This window comes from Mauremys reevesii, linkage group 21 (assembly GCF_016161935.1).
Source record: "Mauremys reevesii isolate NIE-2019 linkage group 21, ASM1616193v1, whole genome shotgun sequence".
Lineage (NCBI taxonomy): Eukaryota > Metazoa > Chordata > Testudines > Geoemydidae > Mauremys > Mauremys reevesii.
Genome location: NC_052643.1, coordinates 12,977,094 through 13,004,936, shown reverse-complemented (window position 1 = coordinate 13,004,936; position 27,843 = coordinate 12,977,094). Strand labels below are relative to the sequence as shown.

General features: G+C 48.6%; 1 protein-coding gene and 1 long non-coding RNA gene across 2 annotated transcripts in view; one reads left to right on the top strand and one right to left on the bottom strand.

The window, feature by feature from the left end:
* ACAP3 (ArfGAP with coiled-coil, ankyrin repeat and PH domains 3) overlaps positions 1–27,843 on the top strand; it is a 161,358-nt gene that overhangs the window by 12,185 nt on the left and 121,330 nt on the right. The gene's annotated exons all lie outside the window — the stretch shown is intronic.
* On the bottom strand, positions 249–19,688 carry LOC120387887. Its single transcript, XR_005590405.1, has 3 exons — positions 19,623–19,688; positions 18,094–18,225; positions 249–526 (listed from the first exon to the last, which is right to left on the bottom strand). It is a non-coding gene; the product is annotated as an uncharacterized LOC120387887 (long non-coding RNA).

The following is a 27,843-nucleotide window of genomic DNA, read 5'->3' as shown; positions in this document are numbered from 1 at the left end:
CTGGGGGTAAGTGGGGACCTGTGACTGTCAGTCTGGCACATTTAACCAGCACTTAATTTACTGGGGGGGGGGGGAAGGGGGCTGGGAGAGAACCACACCCATACACCCGCCTCTCGGACCCCCCCCCCCCCAAATCACTCTAGTATAGTTAATGGATGGTGTGTCGAATGAGAGCAAGAAACCGCTAAGAGGCAAAGTTGGGATAATACAGTATATTTATTACAATGGATTAAAAGGAGTGATGTCAGAATTCATGGGTGGCACCATTGCACAGTGAAATGCTCATTCATTCCCCCAATAAGCATCGAGTGACACAGTCTAAACAGATTATATAAATATCAGAGTGAGAAAATCCCCTCCCAGCATACCCACAGTCTGCCGCGTCGTACTAGTGTGCGACTTGATAGTTTCTAATAAAAAAATATGGTAATTATCACTCATGGAAACAGCATGTGCCTATGTGCACTGCCAGCTCTCTGTGTGCACGCATAAAGGAGAGTAGTTCTTCTAGCCGTGTGTGTAGTTTCTGAAAACAAAGACAAGACAGCTGTGGGTAGGTATGTGGGAGTATACACAGCCCCATCATATATGCACACTGGTACAAAGACTGTAGTGTCTTTCAACATCCAGCATCAATGGCGTGTAGACGCGCGTGTTGAAAAATAGGCAGGTGTAGTAGGAAATATTGGCAGCACTGACTGTAGGAAGGTACCCGACAGAAACGGACAATCAGGCTGAAAATACATTTCACTGCGTGTGGGCATTTTATGTGCAGCTGTTCTTTGTAAAATGATTAAGATTATATTACATGTCCGGTATAATTTCTCTACGCACCTGGAGAGCTGCTGTGATCACTTCTTTGCCTCTAGGGCACAGGTAAAACCTTAAGCTGTTCTCACACACACACACACACACACACACACACACACACGCACACTCTGCTTTGGGGCCCCTTTATAGCCCTGTGCTTTACCGCGCTACTTTTTAAAAGCCCAAGCCCTTTCCGCGGCCCTAGCTCTGCTGGGGTAGTACAGCCCTGCGTGTAATTGCTTTAGCAGAAACCAGCCATCTAAGGATGGCGGAGTTGTTCCAGCGTCGGTGAACCAGAGCTCTTTCCCACAGCTCGCTCTGTTTGCCAACATTGCCCCCCTTTGTCCGCTCTGTTAAACTCTCTTTTGGCAGGAAGTATGGGTTTGTCCCTGCACTGTGACCCAGCCAGAGGATGTAGGAAACAACCTATGTGATAGCCCTGAGAGAGCAGCAGGCCCCCCGCTCTCCCTCTCCTTCCCCCCTGTTCTCCTTGCACTGTCTGAGTGCTAGGAGTTTGGAGGGGGCTTTAAGATTCGAAGAGGAGGGGGTTGCATCTGTGTTTAGGGGTAGAGGCATCAAACAGATTCAGGGAAAGGCCTCGGCTTTAACTATTCAAAGCTTGCGACAAACAGGTCTGCTGGAGCAAGCCTAGGGCTCAGGGGTGATGCACGACTCGCATTCCCAGCCAATTCTCTTAGTGGAGTGGAAGTCCCAGCTGCTGGAAATGCCAAGAAACAGAAGAAGGATCAAACAAGCATCCAGCTTGTACCAACTGCTACTCAAGACTGGTTCCATAGATCTGGGATATTGTTCAAAGTAGCTTGATGGATGCAGGAGTCCTTCCTCATTGATCTAATAGAAGTTTTGCCTGGGAAAGGCAGGAGTAAAAACCTTGGTAAGGATTTGACTGAGTGATTTGTGGGGCAGCCAGTTGTCCTGATATTTAAGAACAATGTCATTTGAAGACACTAAACTCTCAAGGGCTATCCTTCATGAAGGTCATAGAGTTGATGTAATACACTTAGACATCTGTAAGTTGTTTGAGTTGGTACCGCATGACATTTAGATTAAAAGCTAGAATGATATAAAGTTAAGGGCACACATGAAATGAATTAAAACCTGGCTAACTGATAGGTCTCACAATGTAAATGTAGAATTGTCATCTAGAGGGGTCTGTTTCCAGTGGGTCCCGCAGGGATCGGTTTTTGGCCTGACACTATTTAGTTTCTTTATCAATTTTATCACTGATAAAGTTTGCAGATGACAGAAAAATGCGGTGAGTGGCAAATAGTGAAGACAGGTCACTGATTCAGAGCCATCTAGATTGCTCGGTAAACTGGGTGCCAGCAAACAATGCGTTTTAGTATACATTTCCATTTAGCCATACATCTAGACCCAAAGCATGTAGGCCATACTTATAGGATGGAGGACCATCTTGGGAAGCAGTGACACTGAAGATTTGAGGGGTGTGGTGGATAGTCAACTGAACATCAGCTCCCAGTGAGACACTGGCCAAGAGAGAATGCAATCCTGGGATGCATACATGGGAGAATCCCAAGTAAGAGCACAGAGGTTATTTGGCACTGTGATACCAGTGCTGGAATCCTGTGTCCTGTTCTGGTGCCTACAATTCAAGAAGGATGTTGAGAAATTGGAGAGAGTTCAGAGAAGAAAGCCCTGAGACTAAATAAAGGATTAGAAATCATGCCTTATAATGATAGATTCAAGGAGTTCTGTTTATTTGGTTTAACAAAAAAGGTTAAAGGGTGACTCGATTACAGTTTGTAAATACCTGTAAGGGGAACAGGTATTTAATAGCGGTCTCTTCAATTTAGCAGAGAAATGGCTGGAAGTTGAAGCTAGACAACTTCAGATAAAAAAAAAAAAGTACATCTTATTTCCAAACAGTGAGAGTGATTAACCACTGGAACAATTTACCCAGGGCCCTGGTGGATTCTCCATCACTGACCATTTTTAATCAAGAAGGAAATTTTTTTCTGAACGCTCTGCTCTAAGGATTGTTTTCTGGAAGTTTTCTGGCCTGCGCTCTGCAGGAAGTCAGACTAAAAGATCACAACGGTCCTGTCTGTCCTTAGACTCTATGAACAACAATGATAGCAAGACGTCCATTTCATGGATGGACGTAAGTGTAAGGTCTCAACTGTGCAGATGGCCTTTGGGAACATATCTACTACAGCAAGCTTAGGACTGATCCAAAGTCAATGATTGTCAGGGTCTGGCTCAGGCTCTTATTTGTTAGAGGGAGAGGGATTTGAACTGCCTGGCTGCAGAACGCAGGATCCCTTCTAGATCACCAAGATGCCCACACAACTACACACCTGAGCCTGTGTGTTATCTCCAGGCCGCAATCGGCCCACAATCCCCCAAGACCATTGCCTACTACAGGGCATATGTTCATTAGCCCAAAGGGAGGAGGTAGCTGGAGAGACGGGACAAGGCCCAAAGAACAAAGGATCTGCCACTTGCCATGGGAATGTTGCTCCCAGGCACCCCCCCCCAAACATGCATGGCGTGGGTCCACAGCACCCCTTCCCCCCCAGAGTGACACTGGACAAGGACAGCACATCAGAGCGCTAGAATCCCTCCACCCAGCCAGAGGAGACAAGCACAAGCGAGAATCTGGCAGAGAGAAGTGGGGGGAGGGATGGGAAATGGAAGTTGGGTTAAACAAATAAACTGGGGCAGCAGCCGTGAAATGCCAGCCTGGCTCTGGCCTGATGGAGATAGGAATGGAGGAAGTGCCCTGTGAGTAGGGTCCCGACCTCTCCCCGCTGCGGAGGGAGCAGCATCTGGAGTTCAACCGCCCCCAGCCCCCCCGCCCCTGCAAACCACTGAGGGGGCTGCTCCGAACCCAGCTCCGAGACAGGGCGCAGGCGACAGCCACCTCAGGAGGAACGCGGGTGACTAGCCAAGTTCCAGTTGCCAAATGGGAAGCGAGAGAGGGCAGAGGATCAATGAGCCCCTCGGGATTGAGCCCTGTGGTTGTGACCCTTGACTGCCAGCACAAAGTTCTCCTTACCCCTACAATGCCGGCTTTATTCCCCTGTGCCTGGGAAGCGCCTGGGCCACATCCTCTGGCATAGAAAACCCATTCATTTCCGCGTCAGCCGGCCCTCGTCCAAACTTCCTGCCCCGGGATTTCCCTGATGGTTTTATTGTCTGGCCCGGCTTGGGAGCTTTTAAGCCCACGTCTGCCCCCATTTCATAAGGCTCAGGAAAGGGGATGGCCTGCAAGACCCGGGTACATAAATGTTCAGCGTTGGAGTGTAACAAACTGGCTTTGAGTGAGGCTGCCTGTTAGCGGCTGGACCCACAACTAGGGCGAGGGTCAGTTACTGGTACCAGCCGGAGCAATGTCCTTTAGGTAGATGGGTAGAGATGCGGGTTTCTGAAGCCGAAGGATCGCGGTTCTAATCCTGGCTCCCTCGCTGTACCTGAGAGCGACGTTGGCCAAGCAGCATGTGCCTAGCATGTCATCCGAAGCCAGGGCTTTGTTACGAGGGCAGGAATTCCTGAGCGCCGTTTTGCATTTCCCTCACTTAGTCACATCACAACAGATCCAGGGCTTTGGGGACCTGGGAACAGCAGAGAACTAGAAAACGGGAAGGAGCCAGCTTCCCTACCCAGTAGCCCTGTGAGAGTTAAAATAAAATCAGACGGCTGGTGTCCGGCTACCAGGGCAATCAGCATATCACACAATGAAACAGTCTCCCCCTCCTCTGCAACAAGCTCATCTGTGTTTCACCTAGTAGGCCATCGCCCATCCTCCCTTCAGTGGCAGCCGTGGAGCTGGCAGAATATGCGGCTGCAGCCTGTTGGAAAGGGCCCTGTCGTGTTGCTAGAGCTTTGAGAGCATCGTTCCCAGGGGGTTAGTCGGCACGTCTCCTGCCGCAGAGAGCGAGACTGGGGCTGTGCATAGCAGCCAGCAGCGCAGAACCAGCCTTTCACAAAGAGACAAACGGAGCCGAGAGGCTGGGAAATCTCAGCACCGAGCTGAAGCCCAGGAGCGGGAAAGGAAGCAGCGTAGAGCGTCCAGCGCCGAATGAGATCGCTGCTGGTGGAGGTTTGAGCTAAGCTACTGACTATGGAAAGTCTCAGCTCAGGCAGCTGGAATCCCTCCAGCCCTGTTTGTGTATGAACCCCGCTGGGCGGGCAGCGCTGTCAGAGAGATTGGGGCAGCTTGGTGCAAGGCTTTTGTTAAATCCATTCTGCTTTTCAAAGAAGGGCCGTCTAGCCTTCTCCGAGGAGAGGCACGTCCAGGGAGCATTTCCTGCTGGAGCTCCGTGAATAGAGTCTGCTATTTTCATGGATCCAAACGTTCCCTGCACTTCCTGTGTCCCAGATGCCACAGCACAAGCCTCCGTGCGCGAGGCCCAGGGAGTGAAACGGATTCTGTAGAGAACTAGGACCGGTCGGTCCAGTTGCACTCTCCAAGCTAACTTGAAGTGTCAAGAAAAAAAATAAAAAACAGCCCCAGTGGTGGGGAGAATGCACAGAGAGGCCTTACGACAAACTCATGCTGATGGGGTTTGTTTGGGAATCTATGTGCCTGTTTGGGGGTATGTTTCGGCTGGCCCCAGTGAGATCATTGCTGTGGAATTTGTCAGAAGGATGAGCTAGCGCCAAGGGCTTGAATTAGGCAGGTTCGTTCTCTCACTTCCTGGTCTACGGGGGTTCCCCTAGGCAGGCCTGGCTCAGCAAAAAGGAACAGCCAGAAACTATATTTGCAGATGGGGAAAAGCCATCCTTGTATCTGCCTCCACATCATGGGCAGCTTCAGGGAGCTTCTACCAGACTCCTCCTCAGGCATAGGGAGGGTGTGGCCACCACAGCTGCTGCTTCACATGGAACCTGCTTCACCTTATGGCTGGTCTCTGGGGACTTCTCCTTCCAGCGGTCAGCGCCTGGGGGCAAGAGGCACAGGCACAGGCCATCCTTAAGCTAAGCAGCAGCTGTCTCAGGTTGCCTTAGTTCCATGAAATGCACTGCATTAGGCTGACAGAACTGGAAAGTACTCAGCCACCATTGTGAGTACAAACCCGCCCCGTAGATTTCAGGCTCTAGAGCCGCTGACCTGCCTGGTAATCTTTTCCTAAGAGATTGGAGGACAGGACCTGGTGCACATTAACAACACAGATGAATAGCATTAGATGTTAACCAGATAGTTGCAACGCTGTGCTGTTTAACAGCACTGCACCGGTGCACAAGGATTTTAGGACAGAAGTACAGGAGAATATTGCATCCAACTGAGAGCATTTTAAGGTGGTAAAGGTGTAATTACCAGAAATGGAAACTGGCAGCTCTGCAGCGGAGGCCACTAAGTCAGTGCTGGAAATTTTTGGATCTTGCTAGTGATTTTTTGGATCTCAACCCATTTGGGACCTAAATAGAGCTATAGCACCTCGAACTCTAGTGGCAAGCAGTTAGTTCAGTAACGTGTGGTGCCAGCCAGTGCTCCTCTCTCATTATCTATCACCTGCTGCTGTACTGATTTATCAGCATCCGTGCTCTCAGCTGGCCTTTGGAGCGTGCAGTGTGAGAAATCAGGCACCAGCATGCTAGCAGATAGAGGACTTCTAAGTTAATTGAAGGCAGGACAAGATCAATGTTGAACAAGAAGAGTGACACCCTTGCTGCTTCGGTGAGCAGAGAAGCCTCTGGGGATAGCTCCCGCCTCCCGCACAAAGCTAACCCGGATCAATGCTATGGCCATGAGTGCACACACACAAGCCAATTGAACAGCAGAGCTCTTGTAGGCACGCGGTGGATTTCTGCAACAGAAGCACACGGTAATGGAGATTTCACCAGTCATTTACACTGGCATCCAGATACTGCTCATCTGACACCACTGAAAGGTCTGCCAACCAGGACTGGACTTCAACCAGTAACCTCGCAGGGAAGAGTTCTCTCTATTTTATTACCAGTCCCCCAAGTTTAATTTGTCGAATGGGCCATTCTCTCCCACACCCAAGCTGTTTTTTAGGGAAATCAGAGGATTAAAGTGACCATGGCATTGTTGAGCGTCTTTCCTTTTCTTTCAAGATCTCGGAAGCTGTTTGTATTCGGAGGGAGAAGGGGGAAATAGGTTGGGTTTATTTTGCCAGAAGCTGCAGTAAGTTTCGCCCCAGAGTCAGGAAGACGAGTGGACAAAACTAAAGTGACTCAGAATCCTCCTCGACAGGGTTTCCTCTTCACTTTGTGTAGGTGTGGTGATCTGCAGCTTGGTCAGGGTTTGAAGGTGAGGGGCCCAGCCATTAGAAAGGATGCTAGTCTAGCTCCACTGGAGTTTGGCTGGGGGTAGGGATGGAAAGATGAAGCAGGGGGTGGAGGGGGAAGAGGCGGGGGAAAACACACACACATGTGTTGTTAGCATCCCAGGATGTTAGATAAGAGATCAATCTTCCATCTTTAAGCTTCTAAAGATCAAAGACCTGTGTTTTCAAACTCGTAGCAGTAGGAATCACAACAAGCCAGGATTTATCTACATCATAATGCTCCACACTTACATTCCCAAATCACTGATGTTTTGTAAAGTGCGTTCGGGGCTAACTATAGAAGGCAATTAAATGTGTCCTCAATGCCCACTGACGATAATGAGAGCTGAGGATGCTCATTGCCCCTCAGAACCAGCCCAGTAATCCCCACACTAACCCGGTGAGGTAGGTAGGTAGGTAGGTAGAGTTTTTCATCCCTATTTTACTAGCTGAGGTCAGGTGAAATGGTGAAAGCTGCAGGGCTTGGCACTGAGCCCCAAGCACAAGGCCAGACCTTGCTGTCTCTCTGTAAAGAGTTGGTTGGTTCAGGGTGAAAGATTTGGCTACAGGGTACAAGCAGTAGCGACCCTCTCCCCAGGTCAAATGCCCCTTTCTTATCAGAGCTCATAGGATGCTCAAGCTGGATTGAGCTCTCTCTGAATTTTAGACCCTCTCCAGTCAGGGGTTTTTGCTCAAGGGGAAAAACATCCCTTCCCATTTCAAGGTACCCGAGCATCTATTTTGGCACTTGGCAGTGTCTAACGCACCCTGATGAGCAGCGCTAAAGAACCCAGCTCTCTCAGCTTGCTAGGTGGTTTCAGGTCACTTGGATTCATTTGCATGCACTGTCGTTGCTGATTTGAGACTACAAGACATTTGACGGGCCTCCAGCCTGTTCTGCTGGCCCCTTTATGACTTGAGGCCAGTTTCAGCTTCCTGCCTTTCCGCCAGACCCTCTCAATCTGCAGCAACGGGTGCAAGGAGTTTCCTGAAGCAGAGTATACATGATTCAGCTACCTTCATTCCAACACTCTGGTTACCATTGGGATAAGGAGTCTCCTCTCTAGGCTACTGGCTCTAATCAAGCCCAGGTGGATCGTGATCAAAAGCGGCTGCTACCTGAGATCAGTCTGGTGACCTGTGTGAGATGAGGAGGCAGACTTAGTCCAGATCCTAGGGATGGGGATCCACATGACAACAGCACCATCACTACTGGCTCTATGGCGCTCTCAGAAGCCAGGCTCAGGATTGACTGGATGGAGTAATTCAGGCTCTTCCTTCTGCTGTCACAGTCGGGCTTTAGCTGGGAAATAAGCGCCGGGCAGTGGACTAGAATGTAGATTAGGAGTTGACACCCGTGGTGCTCTCTGTAAGGGGCTGTGGAGGGGAAGGGGGTGTTTCTCATGGAACTGCCATCTGATAAATGCCCAAGACCATCAGGCAAACTCTTGCCCATTAGCTGCAAGTGGCGCATTTCCTGTCCTGGCCAGCAAGAGGAGCTGAGCAGAAATGATCGAGGTCGCCAGGCCAGCTAGTGAGCAGAAGGACTTGCTACTCCAACAGGCCACAGCCACTCCACTCATTCATCCATGAGCTGGAATCAAAGGGAAGCGGCTTCCCTCCCAGGCTTTCAGACAATGGGTTTGGGTTTTTTTCAGGTCAATAAATAGATACCTAAAAATAACTGTTAATCACTCCAGCCTTCACACCACTGTTCACAAGCTATGTGAGCTCTCTGCAATTTTCCTCTGAGAAAGCACTGCTGAGACCTTGAGGCACATTTAAAGAGCCTGCAGTCCCCAGCAAGAGGAGAACGTCTTGCTTCCAGAGATGAGTGTTTGCCATGTTTCTGGGTGTGCGGTGTGCTCCCGGTTCACCATGGCTTAGATTTGGGATAGCAATCCCAAAGGACTTGTTCCGGCCACTCTAGTAGCAGCATTACTTCTTTCACATGGTAGCAGCACTCTGTAGGTCTTAAACACACACACACACACACACAAGAAGATTGTGGGCAAATTTTTAGTCCTCTGAGAAGGAAGATTCTGGCCAGAGCATGGACTGGAGCAGCGGGTGCCCTGGCAGCCCAGATATTGGTCTCGGCTCTCCCCTAGCTCTGCGAATATGCCACATTCTTAGCTTGAGCAGCACCCGCTAATCTAGTTACTCTGGGCTCCTGCTAGTGCCTTAGGGAAGTGTTTTGGATGGCCCATTGGGGCTTGGGGGAGGCCAACCACTAAACCCATTTTTGCTTGAGTTTAAAAAAAAAATAATCAGAATTTGAGCCCATGTTTCCAGAGGTGAGAGGCAGGTGAAGTGACACTGCACACCAGCCATTCCCCTGCCCAGGGCCCCCTAAGTCAGGGGTTCTCAAACTGGGGGTCGGGACCCTCAGGGGGTCATGAGGTTATTACTTGGGGGGGGTCGCAAGCTGCCATCCTCCACCCCAAACCTCGCTTTGCCTCCAGCATTTATAATGGTGTTAAATATATAAAAGAGGGTTTTTAATTTATAAGTGGGGGGGTGTCGCACTCAGAGGCTTGCTATGTGAAAGGGGTCACCAGTACAAAAGTTTGAGAACCAGTGCTCTAAAGTCTGGTTAGCTGGTCTATTTGCTTATCATATTCATGCAGTAGCTTCCCAAAAACCCACACCCTATCAGGTCAAGTGCTGCTCTTGCCCAGCCTTCAGAGTGAGACATGTGCTCACCCTTCAAAAGCAGGAACGGTCACGTGGCTTGGAGGAGGAGGAAGCCTCCTGAGAAGTAGTTGGGTGATTAAGTTGCCACAGTCACAGAGGCACTAGAGGCTGAGAGTCAAAGCTTCTCTTCCTCTGTCTCCAACCCCTTTGGCTGTGCCCGTAATGAGTCACTTCTGTTAGGTGGGCAGGCATTTCATCTGAGCGCCTCCCAAGGGGCTTGTGTGCACAGGTAATCCACAAATTCATTGCTACAGGCAAATACCGTGGTTAGGTTTCTAAGGAAGCTTGATCATTTTCTGACCGACACATCTGAGTATTCAGACTGACGCAAGGCCAGTCTGATGACTCTTCTCTTCCCCCCCTCCTGTGTCACGTTACACAACTAGCAGGTTGCATTCTGAGGACGGTGGGCTACCAGCCCTGGTGGAGCCAGGCTAGGACAAACCTTACGAAGCAAGTTCAGGTATTTTACTGAATGCTGCAAAAGCCTTTACATGCTTTGAATGCGAGGAGTGTAAGTCTGGGAGAAATGGTCAGTGATTGTGTGCACGCATGTGTGATGTGTGTCACGTGGGTGTGCATGAGAGGGCATGTGTTCAGTGAGTGAGTGGGCATATGAGAAAACATATACGCATGCAAGTGGCTGGCTGGTTCCTGGGGGAAGATGCCATTTTTAAACCACTGAAAATGCTGTTTTAATGTCATCTGAATGTTAAATACCATGCCGCAAGAAAATAGTTATTCATGATGCTTCACGCTTTCCCACCCTAAACACACACGTGTCTCCTCTCTGGAGGACTATAAAGGGAACTGCCATGTCAGTGCATGTGTCCCAAGGATGTGCCTGTATACACAGGAACCTGTTTATGTGCAAAGCATTGTGGGCATTTTCACACCAGCTGAAGCTGCACAGAGGGTTGCTGCAGGGTTTCTTCACCTGTGGAAATATTTACTGGCAGGCCTGTGTTTTGGGGTTGGTTACCTAGATACAGTTCGACAGAGAAGTGGCGGCTAAGCAGAACACCAGGCACAGCAAAAAGTGCTTGAACACATGATAACCAGAGGAGGCAAAGGGATACATTTCACTAGCAACGACTCCCAAGAAGCAGCGATGCTGTTAAGGGGAAAAGGCCCCAGTGTCACAATACTTGTCTGATCAGTGCATCAGCGGAAAAGGAAGAACAGGGAGCACACAGGTGGTAGATGCTTTGCTACTTATCGAGAACGGTATTTTGCCCTTCTATAGCATCTTGCATCCAACTCTGCAGACGCTCATTAGCCTTCAACACAACATGTGGAGAGATAATGAAATACTATTATCCCCATTTTACAGACAGATTGTGGGCCTAATTCTTCAATACTTTTGTTAAGTGGTACTTCCTGTGAGTAGTATCATTGACATCAATGAGCCAATGTATGTTCTAGTCAATGCGAGTATAGGTTGCAGAATTAGGCTGTTTGTGACGTGCCTACGGTGATACAGAGCTAAGACTAAATTTCAGTTCTACCCACTTCAATACCCTCTGTTCTAAAGTGACCACACTCCCTGTCAGAGCCAGGAACAGAGCCCAGGGGACCTTCCTTCAAGCCATCTGTTCTAGCTACTAGATAAAGCTCCACTTAACCAATGAAGGTTTATGGCTGACGATGCTCTTATGTAGTATTGCTTCTCTATGTCCAGGATAGGGGGTTAAAACATCCAAGAAGAGACAGCCCACCTAGGAACAGTTCTTGGTTTTTCAAGAGGTCCAGTGTATGTTGAGAATGGATCTGGGGAGGGTTTCATCCATTCCACCAACTCCAAGTACGCAGAGGTGGGCAAAAAGCATTGATGCATTTGGCTTCAATTAGGCCTGTTTTCCAGGCTAAAACTGAACTATTCTTTACAAGAGTCTTATCAGCGTGGAAATGTGCAAACTGTCAGGACTTCGCACATTGCAGTCAGGAAGTTCACAAGATTTTCTGCAACAGATGTGAAGTTTCAAGACAAAAAATGTTCCTAAGACAACATTAAAAGCCCCAAGTCAGAGCTTATTAACTCCACGTTCCCAGAGATTTTGGACAATGTTTATCTCTGCTGGTGTGTGGAATCTCACTGGGGAAAGTGCCATGGCTCTCGTGGGGCTCGAATGGAGGCAGGAGTAGTCCCTCTTTCTAGCCTTTGAGACTCAATTCGGAGGCCATTCATTACTTCCACCTATTACATTCAGGAGCTGGAAAAATACAAAAACCGGATTCCCAGCTGAGGTTCATCTCCCCAGATTCCCGTGTGCTGCAATATGTGGCGACTGAGATTTGGGGAGTGATCTTCAGCTGCCTTCTGGGATGTTTTGCCATGCTTGCTACCCGCTAGCGTCCCACGAAGGAGCAATTGTAGAGAGCACTGCTTCTTGTCCATCCTCGGGGGGAGATCCCCAACAACACTTTGCACTGAGTAATCAAAATCACTAGGGTCCAAAGAATGAAGGAGAAAGCTAGACCTTCCCATGAAGCTGTTTTAATACACCTTTAGCCTTGACTGGCAGCGCCTCTTTCTATTTCAGCACTAGGCCCTCCCCTGACCTCTTTCAATGCACTTCAATCCTGACCTGTACAAAAACAACCCCTCCTGTATTTCAAACAGACAACTCCAAGGCTTTAGTGATGCACCTCAACCCTGACTTGAAGCACACCCTGTTATTGCAGTCCCATGCCTCCTACTGAGCTCTGCCAGCACACCTCGATCTCCTGTGATTCCAGTCCTGGATCTCACCCAATAGCTCTCTCCTTCCAACACTCTCTCTCAATTTACATCATGGGAGGGGAAGGGAAGTCATGTGGCTTTTCAGTGTATGACTAATACCATCATCTGACTTCCCCCTAACTGAAGAGCTCAATGCACAGATGGGTTTTGTGACTCAGAAGAAGGCGGATTTCTCAACTCTAAGGATCCTAGGAATTCTTTGAAGAGAAGAGTCCCCAGCTCTGCCTTTAATTCATACTTAATAATCCAGCTATTTATGTTCAAAGTCTATGCACACTTTGATTGAGCCTATGACTGGTACTTTGATGGGCACATCCAAAATGCCTCATGACAACTAGATGGGAAAGGCAGAGAGCTCACCATCCTGAGGAGGACTTCCAACTTTCTCTTCAACTGTTTCAGCCACCTGTGGGCTCTTAAAGATACCCACAAGTTACTGAGCTTGGTGCAGGACCTCCTGGGTGAATTTCTACAGATTAGGTTATGCAGGAGGTCAGACTAGGTGACCAGAATGATCCCGTCTAGCTTTAAGCTACATGAACTGGTTAAATCACTTCTTGTGAAATGGGGTTGGGGGATGATTATACTCTTGAGCATACAGGTAAATTGTGCATTAGGATGCACACATGCAGTCTAGGAAGTGGAAATGCATCCCTGGCTGAGAAGTTAGAATCGGGGAATAGATAGGAGGTTTGGGAAGAGGAAGGGATGCAAGGATGCTCTTCCCCTGCCCGAGAGCAACTAGTGATTTTTGGTTGCCCAACTTGAGATCCCTTTTAAAGAGGCTCAAATTTCAGAGGGCAGGTGCTCAGCACTGGCTGAAATTCAGGGGTCTCAGTTTAGGCACTCAGAAAAATCACTAGTCCTTTTGAGAAATCTTGGCCTTCATCGGTGACCCTTAGAACATAAGATCGGCCATACTGGGTCAGTCCAAATGTCCATCTAGCCCAGTATCCTGTCTACCGACAGTGACCAATGCCAGGTGCCCCTGAGGGAGTGAACAGAACAGGTAATCATCAAATGATCCATCAGCTGTCACCCATTCCCAGCTTCCGGCAAACAGAGGCGAGGGACACCATCCCTGCCCATCCTGGCTACTAGCCATTGATGGACCTAACCTGCATGATGCTTACAGCAGAATTGGAGGTCTCTTGGGAAAGTTGAACCTAAAGATGGTGTATTTCACATGGAGAGGTACATGGGGATCTTGAACCCTCTGTGACAAGCTATAGCTGGTTTGTGCCTCGATCCTTATTAAAGCAAGATGTGATTGTGGGTTTAGCAGCAAATTGGATTGGGTCACCCCGATCTAAGCTTCTTGCTTTTAATCACCCCCATCTTGGCTGCCATTAAGGTTCCTCCCCCTCTGAAATTATTATTTCCTGCATTCCCTAGGATACAAATCTGATTAAGTGCGGGCTGAGGAAATGCCCCATGGGACGGGATGCATGGTTCATGCCCTAGCTGCCACAGAGAACAGCTGTCTGAGGGATTTTCCTCTGCAGCATGTTCTGGAGGGCTTTTAACCCATTAATTCCTGGATAGCTTTGGAGATGCCTCATGCCCTCCCTGTGGCATGTCATACCAGCCTGACAATGCACAACAATGGCCTAACTATGCGCGAGGTCAGTGCCTTGTTCTGATCTCAGTGACGCTGATGAGAGTCTGGAGTGACCCCAGAGAGGCCATCAGACTTATGGTTGGTACAGAGACCTGCAGATTTGGATTTATACTGAGTAATGACCCAAGTGGCACCCCCATCCAACTGCCCACTACTACCAAAGGAAGATCACTCTCACCCACAAGCCAAGGAGGTCTTGATGAAAAGGGAATAAATACATTCCATGGATAAATATGGAGAGCCTTCATAAAGGACTCCCTCGCCCAGGGCCACCCGGGGGGGGGGGGGCAAGTGGGGCAATTTGCCCCAGGCCCCGGTCCCTGCAGGGGCCCCCACGAGAGTTTTTTGGGGCCCCCGGAGCTTCTTCCACTCTGGGTCTTTGGCAGCAATTCGGCAGCAGGGGCCGCCCACCACCAAAGACCCCAGGCCCCCTGAATCCTCTGGGTGGCCCTGCCCTCGCCCTCCAAAACTATAATCCCTTGTGCCCTGTACCATTCTTATATGCAGCAGTACTGTTGTATACGGCTTCCTGAAACTCTCCATACAGAGATAATGCAGTCTACATGCCACAGTGGTTCATGGCATTAAGTTGGCCATGGCTTCAGTCATCAGTGTAGGAAGAATATATTGTTCCAATGGGAGGGAGGGGGGTGTCTCATCTTTTCCCCAATTAAAATACAATAGCCTATTACCAGTAACGACCCAAAACAAAATAATCACGCTCTGCTTCTGCCCTTTTAGATTGGAACACACTGACCCTGCCTCAAACATACTATATGTCAGTGCCGTGCCTAGCACATACTGGATGCTACTGTATATAGGCACACAGCCGACTGGGGGTTAATTACACCATTGTCATAGCTTGTTCCCCTTCCAAGAGTTGCCTTCAGGCCATTTGTTGGAGCTGCATGTAGGCAGCAGTGATGTGTTGGTTAGTGTTCCCCTCCCTAAGCCCCATTTTCAATGTTAAATTATATTTCCAGAAACAGGAAATTGAATAAAAATAAGAGCTGAAGTATTCGGTTCTCTTCTCCATTTGTTAACGAGGGTCCTGTCCAGTCTAATTTTTAAGTGTTCCAAGTGATGAGCTTCCATTAGGCAACAGTTCCACAGCCTAAAGTTGCCACTAGATGTCACACAGATGTCTCTGGCAGGGAGCACGGCAGGTATTTCACATCGATTGCCGTTTAGGAGGCCAGAAAGCAGCATGCAGGAGGTTCTGATTGCTTGGTCACTTAAGACTCCTCCCGACACATTCACAGGCAGGACACCCTTGTATTGAACATGACACTGCAGCAAAATCACCTCTGCTCCCTGTGCAGCTTCCAATCTGGTTTGTTCCCCTTTCTGATGCAGCGTCTGTCAGTCTGTATTTTCTCATATAGATGATGCATGATCTCTCAGTTGGGGCTAAGAAGGCGAAGTGCTCTCTCACTGATACAGCAAGTGGCACCATTACCGAGTCACCAGTGCTGTGTTGCAGTAGCATTGTCCGTCACCATAGAATCGGTGGACAAGAACTGTCTACATGTGGGGTGTGGTGGGAAAAAAAGTGTTTCACCCCACAATACTCGCAAGTGATTGACAGACTGTACTCCCATATGGCCTGCGAGGGCCATACCGACCCGGTTGCTATGGCTACCATCAATAAATGCTGGGGCTGTTTTTTTATTTTTTGAAAAATTTCAGAGTTGGGGGAATTGAATTTTTATTAAAAAAAGGAAAGAGGGAGGGATTGTGTGTTTAACCAGCTCCGTTTGCTCTTTATATTATGGTAGCATTGTTGTAGTAGGTGCTGTCTGGAGGAAGACGTATGCCTTGCCCTGAAGAGTGGACAGTATAAGGAGTCAGAGTTCCTCATTGTCTATTCCAATGGGGCTGCACTTGGAGTAGGTTCCAGGCATGAGGACAAGGGCAGTTTTATTCCACTTGTGCAGCTTCTCAAATTCAGGCCAGGTCAGGGGTTTGTAAGTTACAGCAGCCTTGTACCAAGCTGCTTGTGGAGGTGTTGGGTCATTCCAGTAGCCAGGACCAGCCAGGGCAGAGACATGTTCTAGTCAAACGTCCTACTCAGGGGCACGCTGGGTTGAGAGGGGCAGATCCACTGGATGTACAGTCCCATTACGCTGGCGGAGCAGCACAAAGGGGCTGTCAGGGGACCTCAGAATTGGGCCCAGTGAATCTTAGGAGACAATCGATGAGAAGGTCACTGACTCCCAACGAGTTTCACACGCAGTCAGCCACTACTCACTAGGCCTCTTCAGCTTCTTTTTCCTCAAGCAGTTGGGCTTCTGCCAAGGCCAGATCACTACATGCTTGAGAAGGCTCTTGCCAGAACCAGGTCAGACTTTGGAGACAGAGTCTGCAGCAAATAAGGCCTGTGCCACACTGGGTCTTTCCCAAATGGCAGAGCTCCGCTGTGGATTGCCAAGCTTGGGAAGGGGGTGCTCATGCAATGCAGAACATCCCACTGTTAGACAAGCATTTCCTTTCAAATGAAACCCTCCCCTCATGGTGGTGAGTGGCAGCAGAATGGAGACAGGGGTCGCTGCGGGGTGCGGAAGCAGATGACAGCAGCAAGGATGGGGGTGGTAGGATGCAGATGTGACCGCCTGCTCAGCTGCATAATCAGAGGAGAGGGCTAAAAGGATTGACCGTCCCCTCCCCCCTGCACATAAGCTACTCCGAGGGATCTTAGGAACAGACTCTTACACACGCGTCACTTACATCAGCATCAAACAAGGCAAGCGGTGACAGCCTGCCACATGCTTCACTTGTCCTGCGCTCAAAAAGTCCCTAGAGCTGTGACATCCTACAGAAGCCCTTCAGAGCTACAGACTCCTGTCTGAGGGGTGATATGAATCCACGTACCAGTATCTAAGCAAAAGGCACTAGAGAAATTACACTGGGTGCATTTATGCCCCCACATAGAAGGGCAAAGTTTAATTACCTCCAGTACCTTCCATCCAAGGCTCTGAAAGTGCAGGGCATTCATCTGCTGAGTTTCATCCCTGCCTGGACAGTGTTATTAACCCCTCTTTACAGATGGGGAATCGGAAGCCTGGGTGGAGTGGATCAATGACTTGATCGTGGCCACACAACTGGTTTGTGGCAGACGTGGAATGAGAACCCAGGAATAGATGCCCGATCTGATACCAAGTCTGCCGCTCTAAACCCCAGACAGTATTTCTCCAACCTTGGAGCCTACTCAGTCACCCCACACTGTGGGCCTGTTCACAAAGGGTTGTACTGAGGTGCAAAAAGCCATTAGTGAATGAGCACTGGGATTGTGGTGAGGTAGAGGGCAATGAGTGATGTACTGCGGTCCCTAGCTGCATCCAAATACACAAGCTTCTACCTAGTCATATCTGACAGTGTGAGGTGTGGGTGTAGTTGACTCAGGAGACACCACCAGGATATTGCAATCTAGATGTTCTTCCCACTTTGTAAGTAAAAGCAACCCTCCCCTCCCCCCCAAAAAACCAAACAAAAAAACCTCTCACCACTTTCATCCACCCTTCTGAAATATTACAGGAGCCTTCAAACTCCACCCAGAAGCTGACAGCAGGCTGCCTCTAATGGCTTTTAGCTGCAGGATCTCCAAGTTCCCTTCTGGTGGCCCATCTAAGCCTGGCCCACCTGGGAAAACTAGCCCAAACCCTGCCTTGGAGCAGCCCAAGTATGCAGGATGCTGGCTGTGCCATCCAGTGAGACTTCTGTGCAGGATACATAGCTCAGCTTGTTGGCTACCTACACTTGCATGGCGGGGGAAAGGGAGCTAGAACTGAAAAATCTGGTGATGTGCTGCAGTGTTTGAGTAAATGTTGGGTCTCAAATAGGGAACAAAATCCATCTTTCAAGGGAGCTTTTGAGACAGCAAACTAGGGAAAAACAAGGGGCAGAGGGAGCACATAACCCAGAATAGCTTGTTTGCTGGCAGCACTTACATTTGCAGAAGATCGTCTGCCTTCCTAGCCCAGGTGCTCCGCAGCCTCCCGCGGAAGGATCTCCATCACGCGCTGCCGACACCACAGGGCCTTTGCCCTGTCACGACTTCGTCAGCTTGTCTCCAAGATAAACTGTGAAGATATTTTACCCAAGATCAGAAATAAGGCTTATTCCTTTACCCTGCAGCCGACATGGAGACTCAGCAAATACCCCAACCAGCACTGCTCTTGCCACACTGTTGAGCAGACGGTGCGCTTCCCCAGAGGTGGCTGCATTGTAACGAAGAGCGAGAGCCCATGTGCCTCAGAAGAGTGTTAGATTAATTAATTAATCTTTGAAAAACATGTTGAGATCCTCAGATGAGGAGAATCGTGCAAAATATTTTTAGTTATGTGAATCATGTTATCTGTGGCTTTAAGAATCACTTCACATTCTATTTTAAACAAGTCCTCCAATTATTTAAACAACAAAACTCAGCACTGGGTTTGAGCTGGAGATTTCCATAAAGAACACACAACAGGAGATCAGCCGGACTCCAAGAGATCGAGTATGTGATTTAGTCCAAAAAATGGAGAGAGCACAGCATGCGTGTCTCCCTCTAGCAGGCTGCAACAATCTGAGAACAGAGTGGCAGATTTCTGTACATAACATCCAAGAAATATAGGGCTGGAAGGGACCTCAAGAGGTCATCTGGTCCATACTCCCCTCCCCATTAAGGCAGGATTAAATATACCTGGGAAGTTTAAAGAAAATTTGATCACTTCCTTTGTTAGTCAGTATGGAAGTGATCAGAGGAGCGTGGAATTAGCATGACCTTCATCCTAAGTAAATTATAACCTGGCCAAACTAAACATCACCCCATCATATATTGGCCAGAATCATGATTCATCGCTCAACAATGCAGGTCCACGCTGTGTTCAGATTGCTGGAGGAAGCACTTAAGCCCAGGCAATAGCCAGCTCAGGCAATGGAAGGAAAATAAAGCAGGTATAGAACCACAAAATGCCAGGGCTACTAGCCAGGCAGTTCACAGCCGATTACCTGGCTGCAGACCAGGTTGATTGCATCAAGTTTGCAGAGCTGTAATTATCTCTTTGCAAAATGAAGCTGAACCAACCAATTTGCAGGGCAGCTCAGATTCTGGCAACAAACAAGCTAGAGATGCCAAGGACTGCATTGTTTTGTGATATTTTCAAAGGGGTCATGACGGACTCAATGGTGCTGGAGGACACGGGGAAAGTACAACAGCACCAGCATCAGCACAGTTCCCCCGCGCACACCCTACCCTACCCTTGTGTGCCAACAGGAGCAGATTCCTCAGAGGGTGAGGGCACCTAGTGCTTTACTGCCCTAGCTACCATCAAACCAGCCCTATAAGGGGAGGATCTGGGTAGCAGGTCAGCACGTGGCTTTTCCCCTTTAGCCAGATCAGATGAGCCAAGGCCAGGTGAAACCTCTCCAGATTTGCAGATCTGGGGACATGGGGCAACTTGTAGGCTGAAAGCAACCCCGCCAAGGTTATTCCTACCAGCTCAGTCGCGCGCGCGCGCTCTCTCTCTCTCTCTCACTCTCCAGATAACACTGGTCCCAGGGTCTGTTCCCAGGAGGAAAAACAGCTTGCTGTGTCCCTCCCCTATTTTATGGTCCCTGGATTTCCTGCCTAATGGAGCCATTAGCTACAGCTGAGCCCAGCCTGCATTCCACTCCTCCCCCAGCTGGGTCCCCTTGCAAGCTCTGCAGTGAGGGTAGACACCTGTGGTAGGTTTTTTTTTTTAACTCTTGCCCTGCCAAACACAAACTGGGGGTTTTATGAGAGCCAGTAGGGGGGAAGATTTTGTGAGCAGATCCATCTCTTGGCTTCCCCTGCCCCATCTCCCCAGAGCTGCTCTCAGCCTGGATGGAGACACTGTTTAGGTCTGATCCCTGTGGAAATGCGGCCAGTTTTGACAGGTTCTCTGATCCCTTCCCTTTCCCCCCCCGGCCCTAGGCTGAATGGAACTCACAGCACAGCCCATCAGTTTCAAGTTCTCTCTGGATGTTATTATTTTATTTGGATTTATGGTTTCCTGTGGGACAGGGAGGAATGTAAAGCAGCAGCAGCAGCATTCCTGCTTTGTCACTTGTCGAGAAGAAAAGGAAACAAAGGTAACATCAGCAGAAGCAAGACTGGATTGTAATAGATGTTTGCAGGCTGGCCAAGAAATGTTAGGAAAGAGAAGAGCTGCTCTGTGGCTTTAGACTGGGGATCTTCAACCTTGCAGCGCTGCGTGAAGGGCCCAGAGCCACAGCGAAACAGGGCAGCCGCCAAACTCAGCCACCTCTTGCATGGTTCCACTCACCCCTTTTCAGTCTCAAGTGACTTTTATTTTAACGGAAAGAAAACCCACAAAATCAAGAAGGAACTGCAGTAAAGTCTTGGTGAGAGAGCGCAGCGGGCATGTCCCTTCTGAAACAGGCTGCAGCAGCTCGGAGAACAAAATGGCCGCTGGTCTCGCCACAGGAGGACAATGCTTAGAAAAGTAAAGATGCAGGATGTAGAAAACAAAGGCACCCCAGTCTGATAGCCTCGACGGCAGGGCATTTTATAGCCTTTGCTAATTAACTTTACTTATTGCAGGGGATCTGAGTTCTAATTATAGAAGAGCAGAGCATAGGGCACCAGACTAGGAGCCAGGTTTGCCACTCACCTGCTGAGTGATCTTGACTGAATCACTTCCTCTGTCTGTGCCTCTATCTACCGTTGTGTCTATTTGGAATGTAAATTCTTTGGGGCACGGACTAGGTGTCTGTCTGCACAGCACCATGGGGCTCTGATCTCCTTTGAGGACTCTAGGTGCTACCAAATACAAATCAGAACAGTAATTTTCTTCTTTTGTTCCTCTTTAACTTTGGGAAACCAGCTTATTTTTTTGTGCTGGGTGTGTCATATATAGAGATATTGTAAAAACTTAAATCACGGCTCAAACCAGTATGGGAAAAACATAGCCCGTGGCTTGATGAGTCATGCAAAGATATTAATAACCACACACAAAGGAGATAATTAACGCATAGGCAGTGCTCCTAATTAAATGCTTCATCCTCATTCATGGGAGCGCGGGTGTGAAATCCTTCTCTTCCGCTTGCCAGTTCTTATTATGGGAATCAGTAGCATTTGACTAACCTGTAGCGCAGATGGGGCTTCAAACTAGTGCCAATTCATAAGCAAGAGCTGCAGTTTAAATACAGATGGGTGGGACCAGGATCTTCCATTTTAAAGGAAATTCCACAGTTTTGAAATTTTTCTGTTTTCGAAACAGAATGAAAACCAAAAATTAAAAAAAATGTGGACAGTTCTGATGTAATGAAATTAAAAAAATAATCATTTTGTGTGGATTGAAATGTTCCATATGGATAAAATAAAAATGTTGTGCTCCGCTTTTGACCTTTTAAAAATGTTATATTAGAGAATATAAAGTTTAAAAACCCCCATCCAAAGTCATTTCAAAATGGAAAAAGAAATCGTCCATTCCAAAGCGGTCGAAAAGGAACACTCTGTTCTGTTTGGTTTTTCCTAAATGATTTTTTTTTTTTTTTGGAAATTGTCACATTTCCACAAACTGTTTTGCTTTTGACGCGTTGACAGTTTTTGACGGCAAAACGTTCCGTCGGAAAATTCCTGACCGGCTCTAGGTTGAATAGAGAATGGTATGAAATCAGTGTTAACTCAGAGCAAGCTGCAATGCAGCGAGTGAGATGCTGGCAGTGCAAGGACTGCGTGGGCGCAAACAGCAGCCTTTGAGGTGTAATCACTCGTGCTCAGCCTTGGGCAGGAGAACCTGTTTCCCGGGGGGGGGGAGGGCTAGGAGGGGAGAATGGGGGTTGTCAGGACACATCCGTTATTGCCAATGCTTTCCACAAGTTGCCATGCTCCCTTCTGACTTGGTACCCCCACCTTTGCAGTGGATGAGCCTCACACACATTAATGAAGTTCTCCTCACAACCCCTTGGAAAGTAGGGGAGAATTATTAGCCCCACTTTACTAGCACAGAGGCCCAGATTTTGAAAGGTATTTAGATACCCAATGAGTCAGAGAGGGGGCCTGGTGTTCAAAAGCACCTCAGGGCCTATTGCCCATTGAAATCAAAGGGAGTTAGGCACTTTTGAAAATCCCACTGGGCACCTGTCTCCATCTTTAGGTGCCCTAACTACTTTTAAGAACCTGGCCTGGGGAAACGAAGGCTGAGATTTCCAAAAGGTCCTAAGGCTGTTAGGCACCCAACTTCTATTGAATGCCAAGGGGAGGTGGGTACCTAACTCCCTTAGACCTCCTTTGAAAATCCCAGCCTGAGCAGCTTGCCTGTAGCAGGGCCAGGAATTGAACCCAGACTTCCAGCATCCTAGTGACTTAACCTCTAGCCCATCTTTAACCACCTCCTTTGCCTCTGCTCGGACCACACCAAGGGCCCGTGGCTGAATTTCTCATCTGAAGGACAGCTCCTCCCGTCCTACTGTGTCACAATGTCAGTAGTGGGGTAATCATCAATCGAAGCCATGACTCCTCAGCACGGGGGTGAGAACGCTACCAGCTAGATTGCTCTTCTATGACCTATATTATATTGGGTTTTAATAAGTGCTAGATGCTGAAGAGGGGAATGTCTTTATTAATTATTATTATTGTTGTTAATTAAAAAACAATTAAATGAAAGAATCCAAAAATAGCTAGTAGGGGCCTGTCTCAAACCTACCCAGCCCTGAAATTCACGTGGAAAGTTTTAAATTCCAGCCTTATCTTACCCATCTGTGGCAACACAAATAATACACACTGTAGGAATATGTATCCTAGTTATGTTGATGACTGGCTCTCTGGAAGCATGTAGTTAGACAGGCCCAATAGGCAAACACACACTTCACAGACATCACAAATCGATAAGCACTGAATGTATCTCGGCTTCTGTATGTGTCCATCAGAGCCATAGCATGCAACACAGCGCAGTGTGGTTAGAGTTTGAAAAGTAAAACAAACCGAATGGAACTGCTTTCAAAGTAGAGCGTGAAAACATGCCCTCTTCCCTCTACATGCAACTCCCACCGGCTTTGGCTACAGTAATTAGTTCCCAGGCCAGTTTCAGTCTGTGTTTACACTGGGAAAGCTCGGGGAAGGCTCTGGGCTAGGGTTGGGTGTAAACGAAGGGAGAGACTGTGGCCCGACTGGCAGGGGTGGACGTCAATGTCCTGAAAGGAAACCAGAACTCTCTCAAAGACCAATCTAATTCAGTCCCGAGTCGGTTCGTGGTTTTTCCTTGTGAATCAGATAAGAGTAAAAGAGTGGGAGGGGAAGAGAGAGAGAGGACATTGAGAACGCAGCCTTACTCCAACCCCCTCCTGGAGAAGACATTTGTTTCTCCTGGCAAGAGGAAGAAACCTTTCCGGACGTCCTCTGAGAACGACCCGGTAATTGAAGTAAAGGGGCTGAATGCTTGTTTCTTTACATTTCTGAAGAAAAATAACTGTTATTTTACCACAAAGGAACCTTTCTTTTTCTTTTTTGGCTTCAAGCATTCAGGTTGAGTCAGGTGCTTTGGATTTAATAGTGTAAGTTGTTGTTATTGGGGAGCTGGTATCGAAAATATGAATACACGTGTGTATGTGGTTGTGTGTCTATGCACGAGAGTTGGTAAGGAGGTTTTCGGTGAGACAGGTTTGCCATCCAAAAATGGTGATTCATTGAAACTGAAATTTGTCACAGGATGAATTTCTTGACTTGAAAAAAATGTTGAAAAAAAGTTTGGAAAACTTTGAAAAATCCCATTCTGACATTTTAAAACAACATTTTGGTTTTCTGGTTCAAGCTGGCGTTTCATTTAGAAATTCAGGCCAATTATAATAAAAAGGGTTTTTTTTAAAATAGTCCCAATTGAAACAAAACATTTCAGTTGATCTGAACAGGAAATTTCCCCCTTTTTTGGTTTGTTAACATCTTCGAGATTTTGACTTTTTGTCACACTTCAGAAGAGGAAAATTTTTATGGAACAGGAAAACATTTTCCTACCCAGCCCTAGTGTGTACATGTGCGTGCATGTACCTTGTCTGATGATCAATGGCACCCAAATAATTTGCCTGCTGCCTCCTGTTCAATCTTATTCGCTTGGAGCTGGTGCTTTCTGTGTTTTTAGGTTACATGGCAGGTAGTAACAGGCCCTCCCCTGTCTAAGCCGGAAGCACAGCTGGTGCATTCATAATGTGCATACACAAGGTAACACTCCTTGAACTTTCCATGGTATCCCCAGATATATGATGCCAAGTAGAGCCATCGGCAATGAGGCTCTGTGACCATCTGCATGGGGTCACAGAGACTAGGCCTACAGAACACACTCCTGTAGGCAGCCAGACGTCCTTCACACCTCCCTTAGATGTCACTTGATTGCAATGAACCCAGTAGATATTAAAAGCGGCAAAGGAATCCTATGGAAAGGTAGAATAGGCTAACAAGAGACAACCAGGGCTGGAAGGCAGGGAGTGGGACAGAGACCAATTACACTGAGTGGCCTTGGGCATGTCCCATAACCTCTCCGGGCTGAACTGATGTCACTGCCCCCTTCATGGCCCAGGGTGAGCTGGTGGGATCCCACAACAGAAAGAAGACACAGGTGCAGTCAGCAGTGGGCTGTTCATCAAGGAAAAGAATGAGTCCCAGACAGCTCCCCAAGTCCAGTCCGGTGACCCCATAGGTGCAGGATCCAGCTTCCCATCCACATGCTCCCTTCTGCCTAGTACTCCCCTTCAGCGCCTGTGTACGGCAAGAGGGAGGAGGAGATGAGGTTAACCCTTTGTCCACCAGGCACCAGCTAGTGGCTCTGTAACACTCAGTGCCTGATTCTCCTCTCACACCGCTTTTACGCCAATGCAACCCTATTGACTTCAGCGGAGTCCCTCCGGTTTGCACTGGCATAAGTGGATGGAGAATACGCCTCCCTCGGGCTATCCCTCAAGTAAGGAGAGGATAGAACAACACCAACTTTCCTGCCTCCAAGGGGCATCAGGATGATTTGTTAAGTCTGCAGAGTGCTTGGGACATCCAGTGCTCCAGGACTGTATTGGCGTCACTGGGTCCAGAAATCACTAAAGACATGCCAAGTACGTACTGTTTACCACTCTGGAAGTGCTGGGAGCAAAAACATCTCTCCATCTCCTGCCCGGGGATTCCAACCTAATTCCTCATTCCTCACACTATCTCTCCAGGCTAGACTCTCCTGCTTGCAGGAGCCAGAGCTATTGGCACTCAGAAGTGATTTTTTTTCCATGCAAGGCACTGAATTTAGCTGTATTTCTATGAAGGGTATTGGCTGTGAGCCATCCTTAGGTGCCAGCTTGGGTCACAGCCAGGGAATACCATGCCCTGTTATGGAGTGTGCATTGCACTCATGGTGAGATCTCACGCTGGTCTGATCATTCTGAGTGGAGAAGGCTGACCTCAGTGTGTGGGGAGGAGGGGGGTGTCGATGGGGCTGTAGGCTGAGCATGATCTGGAAACAGGGCAGTGCCCACACACAAAGTCTCATATCAGTGGTTAAAACAAAGGTTTAGGAAAGGCGGGATTGGACTGGAGCCGCTGGAGAGCTAGTCTGAGTACAGTGTATAAGTATCTTTGCAGGGAGAAAATACCAGGGACTAAAAGGCTCTTTAATATACTAGAGTAAGCAGAAGAACCAATGGCTGGAAGCTGAAGCCAGGCAAATTCAGATGAAAAATAAGGCAGCGAGGGCGATTAACCACCGGAACAAGCTACCGAGGGACGTGGTGGAATCTATCTCTCTCTCTCTCTCTGTTTCTAACCCAGGCTGGCAGCCTTTCTGGAAGATGCTGGAGCCAAACACAAGTTACTGGGCTCAACACAGAGACAACTGGGTGAAATGTAATAGCTTGTGTTATACAGGAGATCAGAGTAGACGATCCAATGTTCCTTTCTGGCCTTGACACCTCTGACTCTATGACTCCATTGTGTATTAGCCCAAGGGTCCATTAGCATTGCACAGTGGGGTTAGACTCGTCTCAGCAGATTCATAGATAAATCATAGACTTTAAGGTCAGAAGGGACCATTAGGATCGTCTAGTCTGACCTCCTGCACAAAGCAGGCCACAGAATCTCACCCACCCACTCCTGTATCAAACCCCTAACCTATGTCTGAGCCATTGAAGTCCTCAAATCATGGTTTAGAGACTTCAAGGTGCAGAGAATCCTCCAGCAAGTGACCCGTGCCCCACGCTGCAGAGGAAGGTGAAAAACTCCCAAGGCCTCTGACAAGAAACTGATCAAGGGATATGAAGCAAAGGCAGCTGAGAAACACATACTGCCTATTACCTTGTTATTTGCTGCGGGGCTTATTTTAAACAATGAGCTTTGTCTAAACCTTTCATCGGGATTATTTTGGGTGCCTTGCTAATTAGGAGATTAGCCAGTCACCGTGGTAGACTACCTCATGGCTTTGTCCATGGGACATCTCTCTTGGTGCGGCTGGGTGGGGTTCGGTGGGCTGGGCCTCTGCTTTGATACCGGCAACTACATTTCATGCCCATTGAACTGTGGGGCCTGCGTCAGACTGGGAGGCGGGGAGGGGGGCACTCCCTAAGGGTCCCCTCTTCCTTTCGTGAGTGGCCACAGCCAAAGCCCACGGAAGTCAATGGGAGTCTTTACACTGACCTCGATGGGTTTGGGATCAAGCCCGCCGGTCCTTTGGGTCCGGACCTGCCGCACCCCCCAGTTATTCCAGGTCTGAGCCCCTCCCTCAGCTGTATCGACGGCCCTCAGTTCTGACCCGTCTGCTGCTGTTCCAGTGCTGTGCCACACGGCCTGATTGCTCCCCGCATCCTCAGCTGCAGCACTCGCTACTCTTCCGTTCCCCCCCGGCCCGCCGCCAGCAGGGCGGTTAATGCCCTCTGATACTTGACTGGAGGCACTGTCGGCTAGCAGTAATCCAGTCCTGCTCTCCACTCTCGGCTCTGCCGATTCACCTCACTTCTGACCAGCAACCCTCATCTGTTACAGTGCTTGCTCAGCGCCAGACACTGCCAGTTCACCTAAAGCCTGATCCAAAGTACCTATTGCGATTCCAGGCCTGGGAGAGCCATGCACCTCTGCATTGCCGCTGCATTAGGACTTGCCGCACCGCTGCCCGGTCCGCTCTCCATCATGCTTGTAAAGTCTGATTTACTACCAGCTTCAGTGCTGCATGTGCCACTTCCGTCTCTGTTTGCTCAGGCAGGCCTGAAATTCAGTTTTTCTGCAAAGGGGCAGGAGATATCACAGTGGTGGGTTATGAGAGCATGGGCATCAGGGACCCCAAGGTTTGTTCCCAGACAGATGCAGAAGTGGCCGTAGCCGTTCTGAAGAATCACTGCTCTGAGAAGACAGATGGATTCCTTCCTCTTGCAAACCAGGAAACGTTTGGCACTTGACAGACATAGGCCAGACTGAATCGTTAGACTGTATATAACATAATTACTCATTCATGGTAGCTGCTGCATCGACATCCCTGGAGGAGGAAAGGGGAGTTCATTCTCCATCTCCCATTCAATCCTTGACCTCTCTGCCTACGGATCTGCAAATGTGCCGATGGGTTTGACGATCCACTGAGGATTAGAATGCAGCCCCCAAAGTCATTTCACATGGGCTTCTGAACAGCCATTGGAATAAATGTTGAAAACCTTCGGCCACTCGTTCTGACCCTGGATTTGAACAAGTGAGCTGAAAGCAAAAGAAACCATCACCTGTT